Source organism: Mangifera indica, unplaced genomic scaffold (genome assembly GCF_011075055.1).
Source record: "Mangifera indica cultivar Alphonso unplaced genomic scaffold, CATAS_Mindica_2.1 Un_0042, whole genome shotgun sequence".
Lineage (NCBI taxonomy): Eukaryota > Viridiplantae > Streptophyta > Magnoliopsida > Sapindales > Anacardiaceae > Mangifera > Mangifera indica.
The window spans coordinates 39,040-49,367 of NW_025401134.1; the positions used below are offsets into that span (position 1 = coordinate 39,040).

Consider the following 10,328-nt stretch of genomic DNA (forward strand, 5'->3'; position numbering starts at 1 on the left):
ATTCTAATCAATATATTGTTGGTTTTGTTTTGCTCTTTCATATACAATAAAATATTTCCTTTCCAACACATTAGTCATTTCCCTTTTCCTTTATATTTTACCACCAATTCATCGTTATTTCTATTGAGTTGTATTTTATAAGATTGCATCAATTAGCCTATTCACCATCTAAAGACCTCATTGTTTTAAATAGACTTCAAGAACTTCTTATTTGTTTAGCTAAAACTAGGTAAATATATAGTTTGCACAAGTGACAAGAACGTGGAAAGACCTTTTAAAGGCAAGTTTGTTATTGGATATCTTTGCCACATGTATCTCATCATTATGAACTTCTCATTTCCTAAATTGAAAGAAAAAACAAAATTAATAAATAAATAAATGTCATTCATTCAAATACCAATGACAAAAGAAACTACTCTTGGCAATTTAATATGGTCGGCTACGTCAATGTAATATAAAAAAAAAAACATTAACATTTCGTTCCTTGTGTCCTAGCTCTGTTGAGGTCAAATATTTTAGTTTCTTAAGGGAGCCTAGTTAGTTAATTTTCTTCTCATGGAGCAAGAGATCTAGGTATCAATCCCTCTCACACCAATCTTGAAATGGAATACTATTCTATTTCCTCATAAAAAGAGATGGAGTGGGGTTTGCGATAAGTAAAAGAGAGAACATTATAGTGATTCTTGTCAAGCTCCAACCCAACACATTCAAGAATTTTCCAATTTCTACTTATACTAGAGAATGTCTACAAAGTTAGCAAGGAGTACAACTTTATTAGCTTATCCTGCCTAATACAATGGAGAACAACACATGCCTCTAAATATGAAATTTAGACACTGCAAAGATAAATGGGATTGAAAACGTCAAAAATGCTATTCAATCACAAAAAGTAAAAAAACAATAAAAATCTTACTGACTATGAAAAATGGCACTCCAAAACCAAGAGTTTAGTGATAAGAGTGCATACATGTGCCATAAAGTGGAAAATTCATAGTATGCCTTCTTGCACAGTTTTAGAGGAAATCTATAATATAGAAGAATGATAAAAGAAAGCCAACCATGGAAATGCATTGCAAGGTTGAGAGTGGAGAAAGCCATAGATGCCGGCTCCTGATTAAACAGACAAGAAGTTGAAATATATACCCAAGAAAAGTGCAATAAAAATAAAATGCTCCAAATTGGTTAAATTAAAGTATAAAGTTGATAAAACAACAAACCTGAATCCCAAAAACACGTTTGAATGGCCATTTACCATGATACTTAATAGGTCCATTACCAAGAGCATCTTTCTTTCTCTCTATCACCCATACAATTGTAGCGACAATCACTTAGACAATCCCATAGCTTCCATCGTAAGTAAAGAGGTTCTTGCATGTACCATGGACCATCAATTGAGATACCATCAGAAGAAAATTTGCAATGTGGAAAGCATCTTTCCCCAACACAGCCAGTTTTTTCACATTGTTCAACACAAGCCCTAAAATTGGAGATATGCCACAAAGTCTTCAGGATTTCATACACACACACACATGTCAGAACCTTATGAATTCAGTCATAGAATTTGGCAATTGTAGGTAACATGTAAAGAAAATTAATTTCAAAATCTGAAGATACCATAAAGCAAGTAAATTAATTCAAAAGACGTAGATGATAAAGTCAATTATAGAGCCATTATTGAAACATACTGGTCTAGACAGATGATGAACTTAACAGTAAAATACGGAAATTCATGTTTATACGCTCATAACCTTTGTCACCAACATAAATTCGAAAAAAAAAAAATCAATGAGTTGCCTCGACAAGTAGTTACACTGATACACAATTCTTGTTACTGCTCAACTTATTTGTCTCTTAGGTTGACCCTTACAATCCAGTTATATGAGCCGTCAACCTGATCATTTGTTAAATTCTTATCTAATTTCAAGTAATATGGTAGGTCAAAGTTTTATGTCTAGATCAAATCAACTAAGTAGCAAACAAAGATTATAAATATTTGTTAAAAGTTAAAATCATATAAAGCAAAATACAATTTCTATGGATTGAGAAATTTGGAAAAAGAAACACTAAAAACAAGAAGTATTGAGAAAATAAGCTTATACCTGTAGAGAGGATTAGCATCGCCTGCACTGGCATTCAAACCTTTAACAAGACATGAAAGCACAAAATACAAGGTAACCCAATGTCGACTAATCATCTGTTCAAAAAATAAAAATAAAAATAGAAAATATTAACCAAATGATTAATCAAATCAAATCAAAAATGTTTACATCACCAACGACAACGAACTAATTAATAAATGATTTTGAGTTACATTGATTGAATCAACGAATATTAAAAGAAATTAAATCAACTTAGAGGAAAACAACGAGGGGGTATTTGGTTTGAGTTTTTTAAGATTAGCTTGATAATCTATTTTGTATTTTCTTGTTTGGTTTGTCAGTAATAAAATATTACAGTAATCTTCTATTACTAATACTGATGTGATAGGTAATATAGATGGTAATTTGATTACCACCTTTACCTTAGGTATTTAAAGATTACCGAGGTAATCTTGATTTTATTATAATTATATTATTATTTATTAATTTTTTGAGACAAAAATAAATTTATTTTTAATTAATATGACAAATAATATAAAAAAATTTAAAAATAATTATATTCAAGGGCATTTAAGTAAAATAATTTACTAGTAATCTTTTATTATCTTTAACCAAACACAATAATTATTTATACTTATCAAATTTTATCAAACATATTAATCATTTATACCCAGTAATCTTCTAAATAATTTATCTTTAAGGTAATCTATCTATTTTGATAATAAAATATTACCCAAACCAAACACCTCCTAAAAGATCATGCTTTACTTCTCTGCAGCAGCTCCCAATGAAACCTTTCTTCCTTAAAACTTCATGCACAATATCAACAGAAGGGACAGAGATTCCTTTTTTGTATTTTAATCTCTTTTTTTTTTTTTTTCACATTAATTTACCTTCTAATAGAGGGTCTTACTTCAAATTAACTGTCAACCTCTAAGATCTTAATTAAAAACCGTTGAAACTTCCCGTTAAATCACTGTCTCTTTCGTATGCTAAAAACATACAGAAGAGGCATAAGATAGTAAGAGAAAACACGGAAATAACTAGTAAAAATATTATTGAACAAAAGATCAAATCAAGACAAGTACGAAAGAGTACAATGCCGAAAAGCCGATGAACAGAGTGGATTCTTCTATAAGAACTCTGATACGTTAAGAAGTATGTTAAGAAGGTCAACCAGGATGCACATCCAGAATGCGCGATACCAGGACTACGTGGCATGACTATAGGGTGGCGTAGCTGAGTTTTACGTAATTGTTAGTTAATTATTTTATGAACAGTTAAATAAGTGAGCAAATATCTCACGATTAGGTAGTAGTTGCTGTTGAATAGGTTTTGAGTATTCCTCAAGTTTAGGATAGGAAGTTGCTGAACTTAAGGGATCACTAGACGTTGGTGGCCTTAAGTTTAGGTAAATTTGTTTATTTGTTCTGGTATTTAAACTTAGGATTGTCTAACACCAGGGTGTGCAGAAAATTAATAAACTTACAGGCTATTTCTTTGCCTTAAAAAGAAAGTCTTATCAACTTGGTATCAGAGCTAGGTTCCGATGACAACCAATAAGGAACGAATTGAAAATCTGGAGTCCAGCGTGGGCAGTTTGCAGGATGGGTTCACTCGTTTAGAGTTGGGGTTCGGGGAGAAGCTTCAACGGTTGGAGGTTGCGATTAGCAAACTTACGGAAGCCGCAGAATCACAACCAGCAATCAAGTTCACTCAAGCTTTTGATCGAAGTGGGTATTCCTCTAGTAATAGTGGTCGTGGGCAAGCCGAAGGAGAGCGTCCCATGTTCTCTTCTAAGCTCACTAGACTAGAGTTTCCCAAGTTTGCGGGAGACGACCCCACTGAATGGCTCCACAAGGCAGAAAAATTTTTCAGGTTTCAAAGCACTACAGAGTCACAGAAAGTGCCGTTGGCCTCGTTTCATCTTGAGAAAGAAGCAGACCAATGGTGGCAGTGGATGTACAGAACCTATCAAGAGGAGGGAAAAGAAGTCACATGGAGTATTTTTGTAGAGGAATTGTGGTCACGATTTGGACCAACCGACTGTGAGGATTTTGACGAATCTCTATCAAGGATTCGTCAGACAGGCTCTTTACGAGATTACCAGCGTGAATTTGAGAGATTGGGTAATAGAGTTCAGGGGTGGACTCAAAAGGCTTTAGTGGGAACATTTATGGGTGGACTGAAGTTTGAAATAGCTGAAGGAATTCGCATGTTCAAACCGAAGACCCTCAAAGAAGCAATTGGCTTAGCCAGGATGAAGGATGAACAACTCAGCAAGCAAAAGAAGGTGACTCGATTCTCTACCACTGTTGGAGGGAGTATGACTTCTAACAATCCTAAGCCAGCCTCACCAATGAAGCGAATATCATGGGAAGAAATGCAGAAACGAAGAGCACAAGGACTTTGCTTTAATTGTGATGATAAATTCGTGCTAGGACACAAGTGTAAGGGTCCGTAACTCTTGTTACTGGAAGGAAACCCAGATGATGAGGAGGAACAAGATGACCCAGAAATCTCACTTCATGCCCTTACCGGATGGTCGGCTGCTCGTACCATGAGGATCATAGCTAAGGTTGGCTCCCATGAGTTGGTTGTGCTTATTGATAGTGGCTCGACACATAACTTTATCAATGAAAAAATTGCAGAGTTATTACAACTGCCAGCAGTGCCAACTGAGCCTTTTAATGTAAAGGTAGCCAATGGTGCACCCCTTAAGTGCCAAGGAAGGTTCGAAAATGTCAGAGTATGGCTTCAAGGAATTCCCTTCACCTTAACCTTATACTCCGTACCACTAATCGGATTAGACATGGTGTTAGGAATTCATTGGCTAGAACAGTTGGGTACGGTTATGTGTGACTGGAGACGAATGACAATGGATTTCATATGGGAAGGCCAACCTCATCAATTGGAGGGAATGGATAGCAAGCCTATCCGACCCACTGAACTCAGCACTCTAGCAAAAGAAGTAAAGCAAGGGAACTCTTTATTTGCGATTTGTTTACAGTGTGATGCAGGAGCGGAAATTCCTACAGAGATGCAACCCCTCTTGCAAGAATTTGAGGATGTATGCCAAGAACTTAAACAACTACCTCCTTCATGTGAAATTGATCATTATATCAATCTTAAGGAGGGGACAGAGCCAGTCAATGTAAGACCCTATAGATATGCCCACTTTCAGAAGGCAGAGATAGAGAAACAAGTACAGGATATGCTCAATATAGGATTAATTCGGACCAGCACTAGCCCCTTTTCTTCACCCATTCTGCTGGTAAAGAAAAAAGATGGAACATGGCGCTTCTGCACTGACTACAGGGCCCTTAACGCAGTCACTATCAAAGACAGATTTCCAATTCCAACGGTGGAAGATATGTTGGATGAACTACATGGAGCTGCTTATTTTACTAAATTGGATTTGGTGTCCGGCTATCACCAGGTGCGAGTTCATCCTGCTGACACTCATAAGACAGCATTCCGCACACACAATGGCCATTATGAATATTTGGTCATGCCCTTCGGACTGTGTAATGCTCCTTCAACTTTTCAATCTCTTATGAATTCAATTTTTCGACCCTTTTTGCGGAAATTTGTGTTAGTTTTCTTCGACGACATTTTAATTTATAGTACGGATTGGGCGACACACCTTGAGCATGTTCGAAAGATCCTTGAAATCTTGAGACACCATAAATTTTTTATTAAACTCCGCAAATGTGCCTTCGGTCAGCAAGAGATAGAATATTTGGGTCACATTGTCTCGGTGCAAGGGGTAAAGGTGGATTCAGAAAAGATACAAGCTATGGTTAATTGGCCTGAACCCACTAATGTGACTGAATTGCGTGGTTTTTTAGGCCTTACTGGTTACTACAGGAAGTTCGTGCGGAACTATGGAATCTTAGCTCGTCCCTTGACCAATCTACTAAAAAAGGGTAAATTTTCATGGACCAAAGAAGCCAAAGACGCATTTGAAGTGTTGAAACAAGCGATGGTGTCAACCCCAACCTTGGCTATGCCGAATTTTGATATTCCCTTTGTTATAGAAACAGACGCATCAGAGGGAGGCATTGGAGCGGTCCTTAGTCAGCAAGGGAAACCCATAGCTTACATGAGTCGAGCATTAGGAGCTGCAAAGCAAGCCTGGTCCATTTACGCGAAAGAAATGCTAGCCATTGTGAAAGCAATCAAAACCTGAAGGCCATATCTTCTTGGACGTAAATTTTACATCCAAACTGATCAAAGGAGCCTTAAGTATTTGTTAGAGTAGCGGATCACCACTCCTGAGCAACAAAAATAGGTGTCTAAGCTCCTTGGGTATGACTACGAGATCTCATATAAGCCTGGGAAGGAGAATTCAGCCGCAGATGCTTTATCAAGAAGGTTAGAAAGTCCCAGCCTTAATACTTTGTATGCTTCACATGCTTCTTTGTGGGATGAGATTAAGGATGAAGCAAAACAACATCCTTATATGGTGCGGATAGGCCAGCAAGCTATAAAAAAAACCTGGAACTCCTTATGTATGGCGAAATGGGTTGATTTACTACAAAAATAGAGTGGTCATTCCGTCGGACTCTCCAATTGTGCGAAAGCTTCTTCATGAATTTCATGACACCCCTTATGGAGGTCATTCTGGAGTATTAAGGACGTTCAAGCGCTTGGCACAACAATTCTATTGGCCGAGCATGCATCGGTCGATCCAACAATATGTCGCTGCTTGTGTAGTTTGCCAGAAAAACAAGACGGAAACACTGTCACCAGCCGGGCTCATGCAACCATTACCCATACCTTGTCAAGTATGGGATGATATAACCATGGATTTCGTGGAAGGACTTCCTATCTCTCAAGGGAAAAGCACGATAATGGTCATTGTGGATCGACTGAGTAAGTTTGCTCACTTCGTACCTCTATCACATCCGTATACTGCGAAAGTGGTTGCAGACAAGTTTGTAGAGGGAGTGGTGAAGCTTCATGGGATGCCAAAATCAATTATAAGTGATAGGGACCCTATCTTTATTAGTTTTTTTTGGCAAGAATTCTTCAAACTTTCGGGAACCAAACTTCACATGAGTACATCCTACCATCCTCAAACGGACGGACAAAGCGAAGTGGTAAATCGGTGTTTGGAGCAGTACTTACGTTGTTATGTGTCACAACAGCAAAAAAAATGGAGTGCTTATCTTCCTTGGGCTGAATTTTGGTATAATACCACTTTCCACAGCTCAATTGGAATGACCCCCTTTCAAGCTCTCTATGGGAGAACACCACCAACCATTCCATACTACTCAAGTGGCACATCACCTGTCAATGAAGTGGACGAGGCCTTAGGAGCTCGCGACAACATCCTTAAGCAGCTTAAATCTCAATTACAGGTGGCGGTTAATAGAATGAAGCAAATGGCAGATTTGAAGAGGAGAGAAGTTGAATTTCAGCAGGGGGATTTGGTATTGCTTAAATTACAACCTTATAGGCAGCACAGCGTCTATAAACAGGCTCATCAGAAGCTAACCAACAGGTACTTCGGGCCTTATCAGGTGGAGACAAAGATCGGAAAAGTTGCTTATAAACTTAAGTTGCCAGAGGGAGCCCGTATACATCCTGTATTCCATGTCTCTATGCTCAAGAAGTATGTAGGAAATGACCACCCTGTTACTTCTGAATTACCACCAATGAAGGATGATGGCAAGGTCATAGTAGTTCCTGAGGCTATTTTGGACACACGCTGGGTTCGAAGAGGGTCCGGATGGATGGAAGAAAGCTTGGTACAATGGAAGAATCTTCCAAAAGAGGATGCAACATGGGAGAATACAAGGCAGCTGAAAGATCGATTCCTCAATCTGGACCTTGAGGACAAGGTACCACTTCAAGGGGAGGGCAATGATACGTTAAGAAGTATGTTAAGAAGGTCAACCAGGATGCACATCCAGAATGCGCGATACCAGGACTACGTGGCATGACTATAGGGTGGCGTAGCTGAGTTTTACGTAATTGTTAGTTAATTATTTTATGAACAGTTAAATAAGTGAGCAAATATCTCACGATTAGGTACTAGTTGCTGTTGAATAGATTTTGAGTATTCCTCAAGTTTAGGATAGGAAGTTGCTGAACTTAAGGGATCACTAGACGTTGGTGGCCTTAAGTTTAGGTAAATTTGTTTATTTGTTCTGGTATTTAAACTTAGGATTGTCTAACACCAGGGTGTGCAGAAAATTAATAAACTTACAGGCTATTTCTTTGCCTTAAAAAGAAAGTCTTATCAAACTCTTAGACGCAACTAGCATCTCCACTCCCTTAAAAACCAAAACAAAATCACCATCAAATACAAATTTTTAAATAGTAGAATAGTAAGAATAAGAATAAGTCCAATTTACCGTAACAATCTCATCTTTGCATTTAATTCCTATGACAGTCCTGCAAAAAATAAGGAAATTTGAAATAAATCAAGAGATTATAACAGAAAGTAAAGGAAAATCGAAGGTTACTAAGTGATCTGAGTAAAGTACTCGCTGTTTTCGACAGCGTTGGCGGAGTTCTCGATCTGGAAAACGCGACCACTGGGAAAAAATGTACTGACTATGCTGGTCATTCTCTTCCTTGGATTTGATTCTCGACGGTCCTGTGTGTTTCTTCAACTCTCACAGAGGATGCGTGGGTCTCTCTCTATATGTAGAGAGGATAAATCACTCCTTCCACCCAAGGTTTAGTGTAAAAGCCCTTTCACACGGGTATAAAGGTAAAATATTAATTTTCTTTTCATTAATTAAAAAAAGTGAAAAATAACAGTTTTATATCTAATCTAAATATTTTAAATATGAGAATTGGTTTAAAAACTCACAAATCAATATATATAATCTTTTCAAACCCTCATATATTATAAAACTAATGTATGATCTTAATAATTGTAATATAACATATATATCTATAATTTGTTACATTTTGTTAATTTTTTTATGTAATTGTCATTTTTAAAACTATTAATGGGTAGATTGATAATTCAAAATTTTTTAAAAGCCCCAAACTTTTTTTCCAATAAACTCCTACAAAATTTCAAAAAGACTTCAATTATTTAAAAATTACAATTTATTCCTTAATATCCAACTATACGATAAAGATACATTTAGATATAGAAAGAGAGGAAGGTGAAGGTAAAACAAAGAAAAAATAAAATGGTATTTATTTGATTTGGATATTTAAAAGTTATTTTTAATTTTTGTTAATTTACCATGATAATTTTAAAAAATGAAATAGTATAATAAAATAGTAATTTTATTTTCTAATATTATTGTTTAATTACCATAATTAATTTTTTTTTGGGATAATGTTATTTATGTTTGATTTTAGGTAGGATGAGTAAATTACCAGGTCAACCTGCAACCGTTAGGTATCCTACTATTAATTCTGATTCATACTCAAAACCGAAGGAAATGTGGTACAGTCTTGTAATAAATTGAAGGAACTTGTAGGTTATGATTCTTTGTCTTTGGGAGTACGAACTGACCCGACCCAGCTATTTAATGTACTGGAAAACCACCCAGATTTGACCCCCTTGGAGCTTGGGGTATTTGGCTGCTGTATATATCCATGGACGTGTAATATCTTTGCCTGCTGAGTATTTTTGTTAAAGATTTTGTGAGACCAAAGAAGAAAGATGAAAGAAGTGTGTGGCTTTCAGAGAAAATCAAGTCCATTTTACAGTTGAATTATGTAGATGAGCTGAGGGATTTGATGGATAGCATTTGGTAATAATCATTCATTTAATTCTGCGGTTACAGTGGCGAACCTAACGAAGGAGAGATAGTGGAGAAGCTTTAAATCTGTGACTGTCACAGCTCATCCAAGCTACTGGTGAAGGCAGCTGCTATGTAGCACGGAAACGGAAACGGAGAAACGTGGAAACGAGGAAACGGAAACGTGAAAACGCATTTTTTAAAAAATATAGGAAACGGAAACGTGGGAAAACTTATAAATATGAAAAATATAAGGGTTTTTTTTTTAAATACTAAATTTTTTATAATAAAAATACATAAACTTGTATAATGTAAAAATAAATAATAAAAAAAATGAAGAGAAAGAATACTATAAAATAGAATTATAGAACCTATTGTAAATTATTCTTAAGCAAACGCATGTAGATAAATAATTGAATAATTTTAAATTAAAGATAAAACAACACTCAATTATATGATAATATATAATTATTTATGTAAAAAATTATATTCATTATTTAAGCTTATG

General features: G+C 36.1%; 1 pseudogene; it reads right to left on the reverse strand.

The window, feature by feature from the left end:
* Positions 1 to 742: 742 nt before the first annotated feature.
* Positions 743 to 8,768, reverse strand: LOC123206591 (annotated as a pseudogene).
* Positions 8,769 to 10,328: the final 1,560 nt, after the last annotated feature.